This window comes from Triticum urartu, chromosome 5 (assembly GCF_003073215.2).
Source record: "Triticum urartu cultivar G1812 chromosome 5, Tu2.1, whole genome shotgun sequence".
In the NCBI taxonomy this organism is placed as follows: domain Eukaryota; kingdom Viridiplantae; phylum Streptophyta; class Magnoliopsida; order Poales; family Poaceae; genus Triticum; species Triticum urartu.
In genome coordinates this window covers 581,671,032-581,691,810 of record NC_053026.1, presented here as the reverse complement: position 1 = coordinate 581,691,810, position 20,779 = coordinate 581,671,032, and positions in this window count along the sequence as shown.

Genomic DNA, 20,779 nt, shown 5'->3' with positions numbered 1-20,779 from the left:
GAGTTGTATAGCAATACATAATCACCTATATTAAACTCACACTTTTGTATCCTTTTGTCATGTCATCTTTTAACTTTTTCTTTAAACAACTTGGCATTTTCATAAGCTTGGGTTCTCCATTCATCAAGCGAGCTAATATCAAATAACCTTTTCTCACCGGCAAGTTTAAAATCATAGTTGAGCTCTTTAATATCCCAATACGCCTTATGTTCTAGTTCGAGAGGTAAGTGACATGCTTTTCCATAAACCATTTTATACGGAGACATACCCATAGGATTTTTATATGTAGTTCTATAAGCCCATAATGCATCATCAAGATTCTTGGACCAATTCTTACAAGACCTATTAACAGTCTTTTGCAAAATTAATTTGAGCTCTCTATTGCTCAACTCTACTTGACCACTAGACTGTGGGTGATAAGGAGATGCAATTCTATGATTAACATCATATTTAGCAAGCATTTTACGGAAAGCACCATGAATAAAGTGTGAACCACCATCAGTCATTAAATATCTAGGGACTCCAAACCTCGGGAAAATAACTTCCTTAAGCATTTTAATAGAAGTGTTATGATCAGCACTACTAGTTGGAATAGCTTCTACCCACTTAGCAACGTAATCAACAGCAACTAGAATATGTGTGTATCCATTAGAGGCAGGAAAAGGTCCCATATAATCAAAGCCCCAAACATCAAACGGTTCAATAACAAGTGAATAATTCATAGCATTTCTTGACGTCTACTAATATTACCAATTCTTTGACATTCATCACAAGACAAGACAAACATACGGGCATCCTTGAAGAGAGTAGGCCAATAGAAACCAGATTGTAATACCTTATGTGCAGTTCTATCTCCAGCGTGGTGTCCTCCAGAAGACTCGGTATGACACTTGCGTAGGATTTGTTCCTGTTCATGCTCAGGTACACAACGTCTAATAACACCATCTACTCCTTTTTATAAAGGTGTGGGTCATCCCAAAAGTAATGTCTCAAATCATAGAAGAACTTTTTCTTTTGCTGGTATGTGAAGCTAGGTGGTATAAACTTAGCAATAATATAATTAGCATAATCAGCATACCATGGAGTACTACGAGAAGTACTTATAACATTTAATTGTTCATCAGGAAAGCTATCATTAATAGGTAGTGGGTCATCAAGAATATTTTCTAACCTAGACAAGTTGTCTGCAACGGGGTTTTCTGCTCCCTTTCTATCAACAATATGCAAAACAAATTCTTGTAGCAAGAGAACCCATCTAATAAGTCTAGGTTTAGCATCATTCTTTTCCATAAGATATTTAATAGCAGCATGATCAGTTTGAATAGTTACTTTAGAATCAAAAATATAAGATCTGAACTTATCACAAGCAAATACAACTGCTAAAAGCTCTTTTTCAGTAGTAGCATAATTTCTTTGAGCATCTTCTAGAGTCTTACTAGCATAATGAATAACATTTAGTTTCTTATCAACTCTTTGCCCTAGAACATCACCTACAGCATAATCACTAGCATCACACATAATTTCGAAGGGTAGGTTCCAATCAGGTGGCTGAACAACAGGTGCAGTAACTAATGCTTTCTTAAGTATTTCAAATGCTTCTACACAATCATCATCAAAGACAAACGGTATATCTGTTTGCAATAAATTAGTCAGGAGCCGAGAAATTTTTGAGAAGTCCTTAATGAACCTCCTATAAAATCCAGCGTGACCAAGGAAACTTCTTATACCTTTGATGTCCTTGGGACATGGCATCTTTTCAATAGCATCAACCTTGGATTTATCAACTTCAATACCTCTTTCAGAAACTTTATGCCCCAAGACAATACCTTCATCAACCATAAAGTGGCACTTTTCCCAATTCAAGACAAGATTAGTTTCTTCACATCTCTGCAAAACTCGATTAAGATTGCTCAAGCAATCATCAAAAGAGGAACCATAGACGGAAAAGTCATCCATGAAAACCTCACAAATCATTTCACAAAAGTCAGAGAATATAGCCATCATGCATCTTTGAAAGGTAGAAGGTGCATTACATAAACCAAAAGGCATACGTCTATAAGCAAAAGTACCAAAAGGGCATGTAAAAGTAGTCTTTGATTGATCTCTAGCCGACACAGGTATTTGAGAGAAACTAGAATAACCATCTAAAAAGCAATAGTGTGTATGTTTGCATAATCTTTCTAGCATTTGATCAATAAAAGGTAAGGGGTAATGATCTTTCTTAGTAGCTTTATTTAATTTGCGGAAATCAATTGCCATCCTATAACCTGTGATTATTCTTTGTGGAATCAATTCATCTTTACCATTAGGAACAACAGTAATACCTCCCTTCTTAGGGACACAATGGACAGGACTTACCCACTCACTATCAGCAACGGGATAGATTACACCTGCCTCTAGAAGCTTTAGTATTTATTTTCTTACCACTTCTTTCATTTTAGGATTCAGACGTCGTTGAGGATCACGAACTGGTTTGGCATCTGCTTCCAAATTTATTTTATGTTGACATAGAGTGGGACTAATGCCCTTAAGATCATCAAGACTATATCCAATAGCAGCACGGTGCTTCTTCAGAGTTTTAAATAATCTTTCTTCTTCATGCTCTGAAAGGTTAGCACTAATAATAACAGGATATATCTTATTTTCATTAAGATAAGCATATTTAGGATTATCAGGCAAAGGTTTCAGCTCAAACACGGGATCACCCTTGGGTGGAGGTGGATTCCCTCAAATTTCAACAGGCAAATTGTGATGCAGAATAGGTTCATGTTTAAAGAATACTTCATCTATTTCCCTTCTTTCATTCATGAACATATCATTTTCATGGTCTAGCAAATAGTGTTCTAAAGGATCACTAGAAGGTACGGCAACAGAAGCAAGACCAATAATTTCATCCTTACTAGGTAATTCTTCCTCATGATGTTGTTTACTAAATTTAGAGAAATTAAACTCATGAACCATATCATCCAAGCCAACAGTAACAACATTCTTTGTGCAATCTATGGTAGCATTGACAGTATTTAAGAAGGGTCTACCAAATATAATGGGAGAAAAGCTATCTTGCGGAGAAGTAAGAACAAGAAAATCAGAAGGATATTTAGTTTTCCCACACAAGACTTCAACATCTCTAACAATTGCAATTGGTGAAATAGTATCTCTATTGGCAAGTTTAATAGTAACATCAATATCTTCTAACTCAACAGGTGCAATTTCATTCTTAATTTCATCGTATAAAGTATGCGGTATAACACTAGCACTTGCACCCATATCACATAAGCCATGATAACAATGATATCCTATTTTAACAGAAATAACAGGCACGCCTACCACAGGTCTATGTTTATCTTTAGCACAAGGTTTAGCAATTCTAGCAGTTTCACCTTCGAACTGAATAACATGCCCATCAATATTATCAGACAAGAGATCTTTAATAATAGCAATATTAGGTTCTACTTTAACTTGCTCAGGAGGTGTATAAGTTCTAATATTGCTTTTACGAACAACGGTTGAAGCTTTAGCATGATCCTTTATTCTAACAGGGAAAGGTGGTTTCTCAATATAAGAAGTAGGAACAATAGGATCATTACAAGTGATAGTCTTTTCTTCAACTTTAATAGGTGCAGCTACTTTTACTTCTATGGGAGGATGATATTTGAACCACTTCTCCTTAGGGAGATCAACATAAGTAGCAAAAGATTCACAGAAAGAAGCTACTATCTCGGAGTCAAGTCCATATTTAGTGCTAAACTTACGGAAAATATCGGTGTCCATAAAAGATTTAACACAATCAAACTTAGGTGTCATGCCTAACTCCATACCTTCCTCGAGGTCCCAATCTTCCGAGTTGCGTTTAATTCTATCCAATAAATTCCATCTGAATTCAATAGTCTTCATCATAAAAGAGTCAGCACAAGAAGTATCGAGCATGGTGCGATTGTTTTCAGAAAGCCGAGCATAAAAACTTTGCATAATTATTTATCTCGATGGCTCATGATTGGGGCATGAATATAACATTGATTTAAGCCTCCCCCAAGCTTGAGCGATGCTTTCTCCTTCGCGAGGCCAGAAATTATATATATAATTGCGATCACGATGAACAAGATGCATAGGGAAATACTTTTGATGAAATTACAACTTCAATCTTTTATAGTCATTTGATCTCATATCATCACATATCCTATACCATATCAATGCGTCTCCCTTCAAAGATAAAGGGAAGACCTTCTTCTTAGCAACATCATCGGGTATACCTGCAAGCTTAAATAATCCACAAACTTCATCCACATATATTAAGTGCTCATCAGGATGCTTTGTTCCATCTCCTGTAAAAGGATTAGCTAGCAGTTTTTCTATCATACCCGAAGGATACTCATAAGGAATTTCATTTTCAATAGGTTCAGTAGGTCGAGGAGCAACTCTTTGCTCTACTGGTCGGGGTGAAGATACCCCGAACAAGACCCTCAGAGAATTACTTTCCATAGTAACAAGTGGCAGTAAATTTCAGCACACTATAAAAAAATTTCCTTACCAAATTCCACCTACCAAAGTGTCGGTGCGGAACGACACCTATGGGATCACAAGAATCCCTACTACGGTTGGCGGGGCGCGGGGTCGTGAGAAGAGTGGATCTAACAGGTAGCACATGGTTCGATTATCCAAGTTCGGGCCACAAGGATGCGTAAAACCCTACTCCTCCTTTGGTGGATTGTATATTCGTGTTCTTGAGCTAGCTATGGGGCGTGAGGAGCTCCAAAAAGCCGAATCCCTCTCCTGGTCGCCTCGGGCCTCCTTTTATAGAAAAAGGGGTTGCCCCAGTGGCACACAGGTGGTGGAAAGGGAAGAGTGATGCGAGGTTATCCCTCACATTACATGACAAGGCACATTTAATGCGTCTTGCTTAGGTGTCCTTGCTTTATCGGGGACGTGGGAGAGATCTGCCTCGTCCGTCGCCGCTCCTTCTTGTGTCGACACGCGCCCTGGCCAGTGATGCCTGCAATGCCACGTAGGTAGGCAGGCAGCTGAGGTGGCGCAGTGGTGGGTCTTCACGAAGATCTGCATGCCGCCATGCAGGTGGCTGCCCAGCTGGTTGGGTGGGCAGCTGCGTGCAAACGGCGGTGGAGGTTTAGTCGGTGTGGGCCTAATGGTGGCCCTGCGGGTGTCCTCGGCAAAGGCCTTGCCGGGGCCTCGGCAAGGGCCTTGCCGAGGCGCTTGCTGTCATCCCCGGCAAGGCGCTTGCCGGGGGCCTTGTGGTCTTCCTCGGCTGGGATCCCGCCAAGGGTTGTCGCCTCCTTAGTGCGTATCTGATCTTGAATGTCTTCACGAAGATCTGCATGTTACCACGGGGATGTCTCCCGAATCCTTGCCACTTGGGGGCAGTGGACTCAAGGGTGATTTGCCCCGTAGGCGCGGGACGAGTCGCCGCGGCAAGGGTTTTGCCGGGGCTGCTAGAACTGTCTCCCGGCAAGGATCTTGCCGGGGGAATCCGCTTCGTCCCCTTTGCTCTTCGTGGTCTTGGCCTTGGCGTCGTGGTTCTCTTGAGCTTCGGTCTTACCCTGGCTCACCTCCCTTGCCTTGCTTGGTGTGGTGGTGCCCGTGGCTCAGACTGCCCGTGCACAGTTATAGGGGTACAAAAAGTGTACCCGTCTTTTTGTACACCGACAGGAGCCCCCGGGCCTGGTCCACACATAAGCGCAATGCGTTGTTTGGGCTAGGCCAAAAAACGGTGCGCGGGCAGGTGGGGCGGTTTTTACTGTGGTAAGGTTCTTCGCGCGCTGCGCTTCCCACGACTCCCGCGCGTGGCGCGGCGTGGGGAGGCGCGTGTGATGTGGGCGGCATGCGTGGGGTTGGTTCCTGCGGGCATGCGTCACACCACAGTTAATGTGAAAGGAGGCGGCCTGTGTTTTCCCCCATAAGAAAGGAATAACCGCGGGCGCGCTGCTCACTTTCTCCTCTTTCCTCGTGCCTTTTCACATCTCAGAGCCGCCGTTTCATCTCTTCCTTCCTTCCTAAGCTTCCGCCGTCACCCGCCGTCGTTGCTTCGTCATCCCCCTTCCTCAGCCCTCTAAACTTCTTGGTCGCCATGGCGCCCAAATCCGTCAAGGGCAAGGGGATGGCTAAGGGCGGTGGGACTGTGGAGCCGCCGGAGAGCGCGCTGTCAGGGGACCGAATGAAGTCCGCCTTCTTCTTCCCCTCGACGGTTGATGTTCAAGAGCTCCAGGCCTCCTTCAGGCACCTATGGGGAGCGAAGACGGGGGGAGAGAATTCGGGACACCCGGCGACACGCATCATTCCTGCTGCTTGCGCCGATCCTGCTCAAAATCGGTATCCCTTTTTTGTCGATTATCTTTCTTGCGGGTTATGCCCCCCTTTCTCCGATTTCTTCTGCGACGTTTTGCAAACCTTCAGCTTTCGCCTCTTGGATTTTACTCCGAATGCGGTGGTGTGCATGGCTTTCTTCGCACATCTTTGCGAAGGCTTTGCCGGGATGCAGCCCAACACGGCGCTCTTCCGCCATTACTTCTTCCCTCGGATCCAGCCGGGAGGTGCCGTCTCTGGTTGCGTCACCTGGATCCCAAGATCCAAGGGGGCGTACCCGGATGGTGCCGTGAAGGAGAGGTGGGAGGAACGGCGTGGCCAATGGTGCTGGATTGAAGATGAAAACCCGCCGGAATTCTGCAAGGTCCGCCGAGTGCCATAGGTCCGCGGCAGCGATTGGAGTGATGTCGACGTCGCCGACGGGAGGCTCACCGTCACCACCACCAGGATTCTCCGGCTCACCCGGGCTGGACTCACCCTTGATATGATCGGGGCGGACTTCATTCGTCGCCGGATCGCCCCGTTGCACAACAAGGGGAGGCCAGCTTGGCTTTTAACGAATCCGGCTGACATTATGCGACTCCGCCCCGGCCTCGATCACAACTTCACAGTGCTGGCGCATGCCCACGTCTGCCAGTGGCTTTTCCAGCTTGATGTGGGTCGCGATGGCGAGGTCGAACGGACTGGCAAGGCCGCGAGGGCTGCCGCAAAGGTTGGCAAGGCCCTAAAGGGGCCGTTTTTCAAGCTGCCAGCGGGGGTGGTCCCATTGTGCAACAATTCACGTCGGTCTAAGATCATCGCCATGATGCGGGACTGTAACGCACACGGCCTTGTCCCGAGCTGGAAGGAGTCGAGGGACGCGGATGTGCAGCAATTCTTTGACACCCTGATCGAGGTGTACGTCCATGCTGACGCCGAGCGGTGGCTTATCATGGACACCACCCAGGCAGAGCTGGACTACATCGCCACTAGGGCAAGGGAGGCACAGCTTGCCATGGAGGCCGGCAGCGCCGGGGGTGTGGAGGACAAGGCCGCAACGGCTGCGGAGGAAGAGGAGCTCACCCGGTGGGCGGCGGCCTCCGGGGAGGTCAGCAGCACCGACACTGGATCCCCGCTCGTCGAAGACGCGGCCGACGAGTCGTCGTCGGAGGAGGACGTGGCGGCGGGCTCGACGCCAACCAGGGGAAGAGGGCGAGTCCTGCGGTGGGCTGGTTCCGATGAGCCGGTCCGGCCCGGCAGGGCTACGCGGCCTCAATTGACCCTGGAGGGGTCTAGGCGTCACACGAGGGCCACGACAGCCAAGAGGCTGACGAAGGCCACTGAGAAGAAGAAGACAACAACCCCTTCCTCATCTGGGCACGCACAAACCCCGCCGTCTTCGCCTCCTCCGGCAGATGTCGACTCTGATGTTGACGCGGAGGTCACTTTTGATCTCGGGCCTCTCAGCTCGAAGAGGAAGAGGAAAGTGGTGGAAGAGGAGGAGGTGGATGACGAGTAAGTACTCCGTTCCTTACTTCCATTTTCATTCCTCTGAATTAAGTCACCCATCTTGATCCATTTTTGCTTTTGCAGGGATGCAGAGACGTTGGCCCAGAGGGTGAAGAGGGCAAAGGCCTCGGCGAGCAGTCAGCCCCCAGCTGGGGCTTCAAAGACGCCACTGGTGGTGTTGAGCAGCCCGGATAGCAGCCCCCGACGCAGCCCCCAGCGTAAGTTCGTCACCCTCCTCTTACTCGACATGTGGTAGGCGTTCGATGCTATGGTGTTGACCTTGCCGGGTTTGCAGGAGGGGAGCGGCAGCAGGAGGATCCGCAGAGGGCTACCCCCAACACACCACCCCCATCGACTACGCCGCCGCGAGGGCGTCCCCGGCAAGGGCATCAAGCACGGAGCCCACACCCATGGAGGAATAGGGGAACTTGGGCGCTGGTGACTCTGCCATGGCACCGGATGCTGGCGAGGAGGGGACTTCTGCTTCACAGCCTGGCCCTGGTGAGTCGCCTGTCCTCCGTCTCTGGTTTTCCCTTATTATTTTTCTTGGCTTCAATGCTCCCATTACTACCCAGGCCCTCCTTCAATAGGTATGGAGGACGTGGATACTGTTGTTGGGAACATTGCTGAGGAGGCCGCCAGGGATGCTGACGAGGTCGCCGCTGATGAGGCCGCCAAGGATGCTATCGAGGACACCGCTGCGGGGCCGCCAAGGCAACCGGCGAGGCTTCTGCCGAGGGCGCCAATGGTGGGCCTGCCGGGGAAGCCGGCAAGGCCACTGCCGAGGAAGAGGTGGCTGACGATCAGCCTCCCTCCTCCTCAACCTCGGGCCCCGGCAGGTATTTGAAGGTGGGCGACGATCTTTTCGTCCATCTCCTAGGGGCGTCAAGTTCCCGGGCGCCCGCCGAAGGGGAAGTCTTTGACGGCGAGGTGCTTGCCGCCACCGGGCTCGAGGTTTTCGGTGAGACGGGCGTTGGCGGTGATGGTTCTCCAGAAGAGCAGCTTTTCCGCGCTATGGGGGCCAACTTCCGAAAAGTCCAGGCGCTCTACCTTGTCCGTCTGGACAAGGTTAAGTCCAGGACGGCAACGGTGGACCAGGCAGAGGTGGATTTCAAGGCGCGCGTTGCTGAGACGCAGACCTGGTTCCACCAGACTCGCGACGAGCAGAGGGCCTTTTAGGAGGAATTGGCCAAGCGCAATGTCGGGCTCACCATGAAGATGTCTGACATCGAGAAGGCCCAGGAACAGGCGGCGAACTTGGCTGCCGCGGCCGAGGCCGCCCGGAACCAGCATCAAGCCGCACTGGATTCCCAGGAAGAGGACCTCACCGTGCATGAGGGGAAGCTTGCCGCAGCGCTCCGTGGCAAGGATGAGGAGATCGAGGCCCTTGTCGCGCGGTGAACTCGCGAGCTGGAGCAGAGGCACAAGGAGGCACTCGATGCCCAGGCTCTGGCCCATGCCGGAAAAGTAAGGGAGTTGGAGGTGGTGCAGGACGAGCTGAAGGAGCAGGCCCTCAAGCTGTCCAACGAGAAGAGCACGCTCAACCGCGCCTTGGTGGAGGCGCAAGGAGCGGTCATCAGCAGGGCTGGGGAGCTCCCCGAAGCTGAAAACTCCGTCAGAGATCTCAAGCTGAAGCTGGAGGATCTCGAGAAGATGTTGTCGGAGAGCAGGGCTCGGGAGGAGACCTTGACCAGGAGTCTGGAGGAGGAGAAGCAGCTGCGGGCGAACGAGGCCGCCTCCCACCAGGATTATGTGGCGGGCGAGAACAGATGGATCAGCCGTCTGGAGGAGGTCGCCGGCAGGGTCACCTCGCAGTTGGCCACCGTGGGGATGCCAAACGTGAAGTACGCCCCTGAGCGCAGCGGGACCGTCAACACCATGCTGACCCTATTCTTCGAGGGTGTCCTCGGAGCCTTGGCTTATCTTCACTCCAACCGAGCGGCCACGTTGGCCGGGGAAGCCCGACGACTTTGCCGGGGGGTCATGACCAAGGTCCTCACCAAGATGGCATACTGGAATCCCGACCTCGACTTCGGTGCCGTGATGGATAGCTTGCCGGAGGGTATTGACCTCACGGTGCTCAAGGAGCGCATCAAGCCCGTCATCAGCAGCATCGACGAAATCAAGAGGGTGGAAGGCCAGCGTCGGGATTAGGAATCCCGTTCTTCACCGCCGCTGCAGGTTCACGACCAAGACAAATTTCATCTTTAGTTAGAACCGCAGCAATGATGTGATGTAATATAACTTTGCAGTACTTTTAATTTCATGCACGTTATTTCCCCGTTCAATTCCTCTTTGTATGCGCGCCCTATGCCGATTGGGTAGGCTCGCCGGCGCGGAAGCCCCTAGCGGCGTTTTGGGGACGGATCCCCATGGTCCTTCTAGGTATGCGTGCTACCGGACGAGCCACCTTTCCGTTCTGAACGCGGCCGCTCGAACTATCGAGCTTGACTCGAGTTAGAATTGAGAGTGTTGTTGATCGCGGAAGGCTACTCTGCCATTCTCGACGTAGCCGCTTGAGCTGTTGAGCGGACTAGAAACAGGGCAAGGGCGTTGCCGATTGTGGGAGAGCCCCCTGGCGTGCAGGTTTATCATACAAAGGCGTGACATCTCCGGGGGGAATAACCTCATATAAAAAGGATAGAACAAATAAGGGTTTAGTGCAACTTAGCTTCTGTTTGTAGTCGCTCGAGCGCTGATCTTCCGGCCTCCTTCCTTCTCCAAGAGCCACGAAGACGAAGGAGTGCTGAGCTGATTGCTAGAGCCGATTCTCACAACTGCTTCCCCCCTACCTGGCGCGCCAGAGATGTCGGTGGAAACGACACCTATGGGATCACGAGAATCCCTACTACGGTTAGCGGGGCGCGGGGTCGTGAGAAGAGCGGATCTAACAGGTAGCACATGGTTCGTTTATCCAGGTTCGGGCCGCAAGGATGCGTAAAACCCTACTCCTCCTTTGGTGGATTGTATATTCGTGTTCTTGAGCTAGCTATGGGGCGTGAGGAGCTCCAAAAAGCCGAATCCCTCTCCTGGTCGCCTCGGGCCTCCTTTTATAGAAAAAGGGGTTGCCACAGTGGCACACAGGAGGTGGAAAGGGAACAGTGATGCGAGGTTATCCCTCGCATTACATGACAAGGAGCATTTAATGCGTCTTGCTTAGGTGTCCTTGCTTTATCGGGGACGGGGAGAGATCTGCCTCGTCCATCGCCGCTCCTTCTTGTGTCGACACGCGCCCTGGCCAGCGATGCCTGCGATGCCACATAGGTAGGCAGGCAGCTGAGGTGGCGCAGTGGTGGGTCTTCACGAAGATCTCCACGCCTCCACGCAGGTGCCTGCCCAGCTGGTTGGGTCAACAGCTTCTTGCGAACGGCGGAGGAGGTTTAGTCGGTGTGGGCCTGATGGTGGCCCTGCGGGTGTCCTCGGCAAGGGCCTTGCCGGGGCCCCGGCAAGGGTCTTGCTGAGGCGCCTGCTGTCATCCCCGGCAAGGTGCTTTCCGGGGGCCTTGTGCTCTTCCTTGGCTGGGATCCCGCCAACGGTTGTCGCCTCCTTAGTGCGTATCTGATCTTGAATGTCTTCATGAAGATCTGCATCCTGCCATGGGGATGTCTCCCGAATCCTTTCCCCTTGGGGGCAGTGGACTCAAGGGTGATTCGCCCCGTAGGCGCGGGACGAGTCGCCGCGGCAAGGGTCTTGCCGGGGCTGCTAGAACTGTCTCCCGGCAAGGATCTTGCCAGGGGAATCTGCTTTGTCCCCTTTGCTCTTCGTGGTCTTGTCCTTGGCGTCGTGGTTCTCTTGAGCTTCGGTCTTACCCTGGCTCACCTCCCTTGCCTTGCTTGGTGTGGTGGTGCCCGTGGCTCAGACTGCCCGTGCACAGTTATAGGTGTACAAAAAGTGTACCCCTCTTTTTGTACACCGACACAAAGGCGCTACACTCCCCGGCAACAATGCCAAAAAAGAGTCTTGATGACCCACAAGTATAGGAGATCTATCGTAGTCCTTTCGATAAGTAAGAGTGTCGAACCCAACGAGGAGCAGAAGGAAATGATAAGCGGTTTTCAATAAGGTATTCTCTACAAGTACTGAAATAAGTGGTAACAGATAGTTTTGTGATAAGATAGGTTGTAACGAGCAACAAGTAACAAAAGTAAATAAAGTGCAGAAAGGTGGCCCAATCCTTTTGTAGCAAAGGACAAGCCGGAACAAACTCTTATAATAGGAAAAGCGCTCCCGAGGACACATGGGAATATCGTCAAGCTAGTTTTCATCATGTTCATATGATTCGCGTTCGATACTTTGATAATTTGATATGTGGGTGGACCGGTGCTTGGGTGCTATTCTTACTTGAACAACCCTCCCACTTATGATTAACCTCTATTGCAAGCATCCGCAACTACAACAAAAGTATTAAGGTGTCGCGACCCGACCCGAATGGATCAAGCGCTCTGTGCTCAGGTGTCATCCCTGGATCAGTAATGCTGACACCACACAGTACATCGAAGGATTTATAGCAGAGTGGCAATCACACACTTATTACATCGTTGTCTCAAAGAGAACTTATTACAATAAACATGGCTTAAGGCCATCTAGTGTCGATAACAGCGGAAGACTCGGAAGATAAATGGGTCCATCAACTCCAACGGCATCACTGAGTATAGAACCACGACCTAAAAGCACCTTACTCGTCGTCTGAAACGTCTGCAACATGAGAAGTTGCAGCCTGAAAACGGGTCAGCACATGGAATATGCTGGCAATGTAACACATAGAGAGTAATGGAATGAAACAGCTATACTATATGCATATATGGCTGGTGGAAAGCTCTATGGTTACAGTTTTGCGTAAAGCCAATTTTTCCCTACTGCAAAGGAATAAATTTATTTAACTATCATGGTAGTTGTTAAACATCGAGAATGGTTGACAGCATTCCGATCCCAATTAAGTGAACAATTAAAACCCAACATCATTAATTAGAAGTAACATGTTGAGATTCACATGATATTCAAGTACTAGATACTCAAGTTGTCCATAACCGGGGACACGGCTAATCATGATTAGTTTGTACACTCTGCAGAGGTTTGCGCACTTTTCCCCACATGACTTGATCGCCTCCATTTGTTTTCTCGCACTACAGGGTGTTTGAGAAACGGATGACCGAGACACAGTCTTTCAGAAGCGCTACCACCTTACATGTGGGGTAGACCGTACCACCTACAACCCCTACATCTGCTAGTCCACCCCGTAAGAGTTCGCACAACTTAGTCAATTATGCCAGAGCCCATAGTAGCATGTGGCTGCACACAGAAGTTTCCAGCATGAATTATCTTATGATCCCTTTGAGCCTGGGTGGCGGTCCAAAATAAAACAGGCAAGTCCTGATAGACCTCAGGTGCCTCAATCCACCCAGATGTGTGTTTAAGCGGCCACCTTAGATAAACCATTAAAAATTATCAACTCACATCTGTCATGGATATCACTCACCCAATCCACGTCTACTAGCATAGCATGGCATAAATAGCAAACGTAGAAGTAACTCCCAAAGGTTTCATAATAATACAGGTAATAGGTACTACCTCATCTACTTCCCATCCCACAATTTAATTAGATCCTAATCATGAAATGTGTGAGGATTGATCTAATGCAATAAAACTGGGTTGTAGAAAAGGTATGATCAAAGTGTTACTTGCCTTGCTGATGATCCGCGAGACCTAGGGTTTCGAAGTAATAGGCGGCGCAATCCGGGTCATCTATCGCAGACAAACAACAAGCATACAATAAGTACTCATCTAATGCACAGGTAAAACTCGAACAAGAGAACAAACCAGAAAGTTCAACTTAAGAACTACGGTTGCAAAGAAAGAACGAACCGAACAAAGAAACGGAAAACAACGGCGGAAGAAAAACAACTCGGTTCTAGCAAGTTGAATCTAGGTCAAATTTTACCGAGGCAAAAACTTGTTTAAGTTGATTAGACGGAACGGCGGTTTCGAAACGAAACTCCAGGCGTTTGAATCACCTGATTCCGACAAGCGAGCGAGAAGAAAGACTAGAACAAAGATCGGATCTGAGATCACGATCGCGGAATAAATCCGACGAAAAGAAAGAGAAGAATGGTTAAACAAACGGGCGTCGTTAACCGGGGAAGAATCGGTGATCACGTTCGTTGAGACGAACGATCCGAAAGAAGAACAAAACCGATTTAGGAAACGAATCAGAAGAGAAGAAAAGCATCGGAACGGTTAGAAGAAAACGATCCGAGAAAAAGAGACGCGGGGCAACCTCCGGCGAGGGGCTCCAGCGGTGCGCCGTAGGGCGGCGGCGGCGTGGGCAAGGTGCGGCGGCGCGGGTGTGGGGTGGCGCGGCGGCGGTGTAGGGCGTGGGGTGGGGTGCGTTGGAGGGCTTGGGGCTTGATTTGATGGGTTTAGAGGGGGGGTGTTGGGGTATTTATATTGGGGAGGGGAGGAGAAAACTTGGGGTAGGGGGAAAGAAATAGAGTAGGAATAGGAAAGAAAAAGAGGAAACGGAGTAGGACTAAAGTCCTACTAGGAATCAAAAAAAGGGGCGGCGGCGGCTCCTGCCTCAGGCGCCTGGCGCGCGCGATGGCCTAGCGCGGCCGGCTGCCTGCGCTGGGGAGGCGGTGGCTGGCCTGGGCCTTGGCCCGGCTGGCCTGCTGGATTCTTTTTAAACGGTTCTGCACGCAGAAAAACACAGAAAAGAAAATCTAAACGGGCTCCAAAATTTCTAAAGTAAATTTTCCCCGACTCCTAAAAATGAGCCGAACAAAATGAACTTTTCTACGGACCTAAAATGCAATTTTTAAAACACGCATTTTTCGCTATCCAAATAAAATGCAAATAAAACTCCGGCAAACAAAATTGATCTATTTATTAAATCTTCATTTTTCCTAAATTTGGGAAAGTCATATTATTCCCTCTCTCATTTTTGATATAGGAAAATAATTGAAGATGAAATAAATAAATCAAATGATCCTCTTTTCAAATTCGAGAAAACTCTCAAATATGAAAATAACGAAATCCCCAACTCTCTCCGAAGGTCCTTGAGTTGCGTGAAATTTCTAGGATCAACCAAAATGCAAGAAAATATGATATGCATGATGATCTAGTGTATAACATTCCAAATTGCAAATTTGGGATGTTACACTTATGATTAACCTCTATTGCAAGCATCCGCAACTACAACAAAAGTATTAAGGTAAACCTAACCATAGCATGAAACATATGGATCCAAATCAGCCCCTTACGAAGCAACACATAAACTAGGGTTTAAGCTTCTGTCACTCTAGCAACCCATCATCTACTTATTACTTCCCAATGCCTTCCTCTAGGCCCAAATAATGGTGAAGTGTTATGTAGTCGACGTTCAAATAACACCACTAGAGGCTAGACAACATACATCTTATCAAAATATCAAACGAATACCAAATTCGCATGACTACTCATAGCAAGACTTCTCCCTTGTCCTCGGGAATGAACATAATTACTCACAAAGCATATTCATGTTCATAATCAGAGGGGTAATAATATGCATATAGGATCTGAACATATGATCTTCCACCAAATAAACCAACTAGCATCAACTACAAGGAGTAATCAACACTACTAGCAACCTACTAGCACCAATCTCGGACTTTGAGACAAGAATTGGATACAAGAGATGAACTAGGGTTTGGAGATGAGATGGTGCTGGTGAAGATGTTGATGTAGATTGCCCTCTCCCGATGAGAGGAGCGTTGGTGATGACGATGGTGATGATTTCCCCCTCCCGGAGGGAAGTTTCCCCGGCAGAACAGCTCTACCGGAGCTCTAGATTGGATCCGCCAAGGTTCCGCCTCGTGGCGGCGGAGTCTCGTCGCGAAAAGTTCCTTCTTATTTTTTCTCATCGAAAGACCTCATATAGGAGAAGATGGGCGTCGGAGGGCCAACAGGGGGGCCTCGAGGTAGGGGGCGCGCCCTAGGGGGGCGCCCCCCACCCTCGTGAGTAGGGTGTGGGCCCCCTGGCCTTCATCTTTGGTGTGGATTTTTCTTTATTTCTTTTAAGACGTTCCGTGGAGTTTCAGGACTTTTGGAGTTGTGCAGAATAGGTCTCTAATATTTGCTCCTTTTCCAGACCAGAATTCCAGGTGCCGGCATTCTCCGTCCTTATGTAAACCTTGTAAAATAAGAGAGAATAGCCATAAGTATTGTGACATAAAGTGAAATAACAGTCCATAATGCGATAAATATCGATATAAAAGCATGATGCAAAATGGACGTATCAGTCTCCACCGGTTCCACTTGTGGTTATCTCTTACCTTTACTTTGTGCAAGCTATTATTGTGTTGTATTATTTGCTTGCTCTTGTTGTTGTTTGCATCATATAGGTTGCTCACCTATTTGCACATCTAGACAATCTATTTGTTGTTAAACCTAATTTGTTAAGAAAAGCTAAAAATTGGTAGTTGCCTATTTGGCCCTCCTCTAGTCAGCCATATTGATCATTTCAATTGGTATCAGAGCCTCGTCTCTTTTTAAGGGTTTTTTAGAGAAAACTTTTTAAGGGTTTCACCACCGGAAGAGTATGGTTGATGGAGATGAGGAAGTGCCCGAGGCCGTGGAGTTGAACTTGATCACCCGAGATGACTTAACTAAGGTCGTGGAGTTTAACTAAACCCTAGGCTAGTCGGGTGGTGGTTGTTCTAGCTGAAGGAAATATGCCCTAGAGGCAATAATAAAGTTGTTATTTTATATATCCTTATATCATGATAAATGTTTATTATTCATGCTAGAATTGTATTAACCGGAAAGTGATACATGTGTGGATACATAGACAAAACACCGTGCCCCTAGTAAGCATCTACTAGACTAGCTCGTTAATCAAAGATGGTTAAGTTTCCTAACCATAGACATGTGTTGTCATTTGATGAACGGGATCACAGCATTAGGAGAATGATGTGATGGAAAAGACCCATTCGTTAGCTTAGCATAATGATTGTTTAATTTTATTGCTATTGCTTTCTTCATGGCTTATACATGTTCCTCTGACTATGAGATTATGCAACTCCCAAATATCGGAGGAACACTTTATGTGCTATCAAACATCAAAACGTAACTGGGTGATTATAAAGATGATCTACAGGTGTCTCTGATGGTGTTTGTTGAGTTGGCATAGATCAAGATTAGAATTTATCACTCCGAGTATTGGAAAGGTATCTCTGGGCCCTCTCGGTAATGCACATCACTATAAGCCTTGCAAGCAATGTAACTAATTAATGAGTTAGTTACAAGATGATACATTACGAAACGAGTAAAGAGACTTGCCAATAACAAGATTGAACTAGGTATCATAATACTAACGATCAAATCTCGGGCAAGTAACACACCAATGACAAAGGAATGGCATATGTTGTTATGCTGTTTGACCGATAAAGATCTTCGTAGACTATGTAGGAGCCAATATGAGCATCCAGGTTCTGCTATTGGTTATTGACCGGAGATATATCTCGGTCATGTCTACATAGTTCTCGAATCCGTAGGGTCCGCATGCTTAAAGTTCGATGATGATTTGTATTATGAGTTATGTGTTTTGATGACCGAAGTTTGTTCAGAGTCCCAGATGAGATCACAAAGATGAAATGGACGAGAGGTAAAGATTGACATATTGGAAGGTTATATACGGACACCGGTATGGTTTCGAAGAAGATCAGGGATTTTTCGGAGTACCGGGAGGTTATCGGAACCCTCCAGGAAAGTTATTGGGCCTAATGAGCCATAGTGGAGGAGAGGAGGCAGACCATAGGAGGTGGGGCGCGCCCCCCTTGCCCCAATCTGAATTGGACAAGGGGAGGGGGCGCAACCCCTCTCTTTCCTTCTCCTTCTCCCTCTCCCTCCTTTCCCCTTTCCCCCTCTCCATTGGAAGGAAGGGGGGTGAATCCTACTAGGTTTGGAGTCCTAGTAGGACTTCCCCCATGGCGTGCCTCCCCCTTGGTCGGCCTCCTCCTCCCCCTCCTTTATATACGTGGGCAGAGGGCACCCCAAAGGAAAAACATCAATTGTCTTAGCCGTGTGCGGTGCCCCCCTCCACAGTTTACTACCTTGGTCATATTGTCGTAGTGCTTAGGCGAAGCCCTCGTGGATCACATCATCAACACCATGACCACACTGTCGTGCTGACGAAACTCTCCCTCGACCCTCTACTAGATCAAGAACTCAAGGGACGTCATTGTGCTGAACGTGTGCTGAACACGGAGGTGCCCTACGTTCGTTACTTGGATCGGTTGGATCATGAAGACATTCGACTACATCAACCGCGTTACTAAACACTTCCGCTTTCGGTCTACAAGGGTACGTGGACACACTCTCCCCTCTCGTTGCTATGCATCTTCTAGTTAGATTTTGCGTGATCATAGGAATTTTTTTAAATTACTACGTTCCCCAACACTAGCCCCTACGGACTAAAACCCTCTGATTTATATAGGCACCAGGGGTACTAGGGTTACACATGGTTGGTTATAACAAAGGAAACAAACATGCCAGATCTTCTGTTAAGTCTTGGAGGATACACCAAGACTCCAAGGGTTTCCTGTTCGGTCACGGAGTCACCTGGTAGTTTGGCCCCACTGTAGTCACACAGCGGCCCACCTATCTAGCCCATAAGAAGTAGGCCGGCGGCCCGTGGACCCCTTAGTCCAGGACTCCCTCAGTAGCCCCCGAACTGGTCTCCAACATCAAGGTTTGTAATCATCAGTCGTCTTGTGCATCCCACAAACTTTGGCTTGCGAGGCGAGTTCTTCAACTTGTTCTTGTTCGGTCGCTCTAACAGTTCGGTCGCCGATGATCTCCGTCAAGTCGGTGGGACCCCCCAGAATTAATTTTTATCATGGGTTGAAGACAAACATCGACCTGCGTGCGCCCTTTAGAAGGCGCGCAGTCCAGCATTGCTTTTACAAAAACGCCCTTTCAGCACCAAAAGGCACGCCTATTTAATAGATCAAGAACGCGAAGGGTGGTCAATCCACCAGCGCCCCCCCCCCCCCCCAGCGAGAAACCAAAGCCATCACAGAGAAATCTCAGGTCAAATGGCCAACGCCTCAGGCTCTTCCTCGCGCCCTCATGGCCCCCTCCCAGGTGACTGGTCAAGCTACTCAGTTTCACGCCTCCATCTGAGCAGTCTCCAAACACAAGGATATCTCCCCGCTGCAGATCTCGTTCCTGTCCGCGCAGGATTGATTTCCGTAAACGGTGAAGCTATCACCGAGAACTTCCCAGCTCCATGGAAGGAAGAGAGGGTGTGTTTCATACCTTTCCTTCTACAGTTTACCACCTCCACAGTCTTAGCCATGTGCGGTGCCCCCTCCACAGTTTACCACCTCGGTCATGTTGTCGTAGTGCTTAGGCGAAGCCCTGCGTGGATCACATCATCAACATTGTCACCACACCGTCGTGCTGACGAAACTCTCCCTCGAGCCTCTACTAGATCAAGAACTCGAGGGACGTCATCATGCTAAACGTGTGCTGAACACGGTGGTGCCATACGTTCGGTACTTGGATCGGCTGGATCCTGAAGACGTTTGACTACATCAACCGTGTTACTAAACGCTTCCGCTTTCGGTCTACGAGGGTATGTGGACACACTCTCCCCTCTCATTGCTATGCATCTTCTAGTTAGATCTTGCGTGATCGTAGGAATTGTTTTGAATTACTTCGTTCCCCAACAGTAGCATCCGAGCCAGGTCTATGCATAGATGATATATGCACGAGTAGAACACAAAGAGTTGTGGGCGATAATAGTCATACTACTGACCACCAACATCTTACTTTGATTCAGCGGTATTGTTGGATGAAGCGACCCGGACCGACATTACATGACCGCGTTCATGAGGCTGGTTCTACTGACGTGCTTCGCACACAGGTGGCTGGCGGGCGTTTGTTTCTCCAACTTTAGTTGAATCGAGTTTGACTGCGGCCGGTCCTTGTTGAAGGTTAAAATAGCACACTTGACGAAAAATTATTATGGTTTTGATGCGTAGGTAAGAACGGTTCTTGCTAGAAGCCTGTAGCAGCCACGTAAAACTTGCAACAACAAAGTAGAAGGCGTCTAACTTGTTTTGGCAGGGCATGTTGTGATGTGATATACGTTATTGTATGAGATGATCATGTTTTGTAAAAGTTACTGGCAACGGGCAGGAGCCTTATGGTTGTCTCTTTATTGTATGAAATGCAAATGCCATGTAATTGCTTTACTTTATCACTATGCATTACCGATAGTTGTAGAAGCAATAGTTGCCGAGACGACCACGACGCTACGATGGAGATCAAGGTGTCAAGCCGGGGACGATGGAGATTATGACGATGCTTTGGAGATGGAGATCAAAGGCACAAGATGATGATGGCCATATCATGTCACATATTTTGATTGAATGTGATGTTTATCTTTTATGCATCTTATTTTGCATAGTACGGCGGTAGCATTATAAGATGATCCCTCACTAAAATTTCAAGGTATAAGTGTTCTCCCTGAGTATGCACCGTTGCGACTGTTTGTCGTGCCGAGACACCACATGATTATCGGGTGTGATAAGCTCTACATTCACATACAACGGGTGCAAGACATTTTTGCACATGCGGAATACTCGGGTTAAACTTGACGAGCCTAGCATGTACATACATGGCCTTAGAACACTGGAGACCGAAAGGTCGAACGTGAATCATATAGTAGATATGATCAACATAGAGATGTTCACCATTGAAAACTACTCCATCTCACGTGATGATCGGACATGGTTTAGTTGATATGCATCACGTGATCATTTAGATGACTTGAGGGATGTCTATCTAAGTGGGAGTTCTTATGTAATATGATTAATTGAACTTAATTTATCATGAACTAAGTCCTGATAGTATTTGCATATCTATATTGTATATTAATAACCCACAAGTATAAGGGATCGCAACAGTTTTCGATAAGTAAGAGTGTCGAACCCAA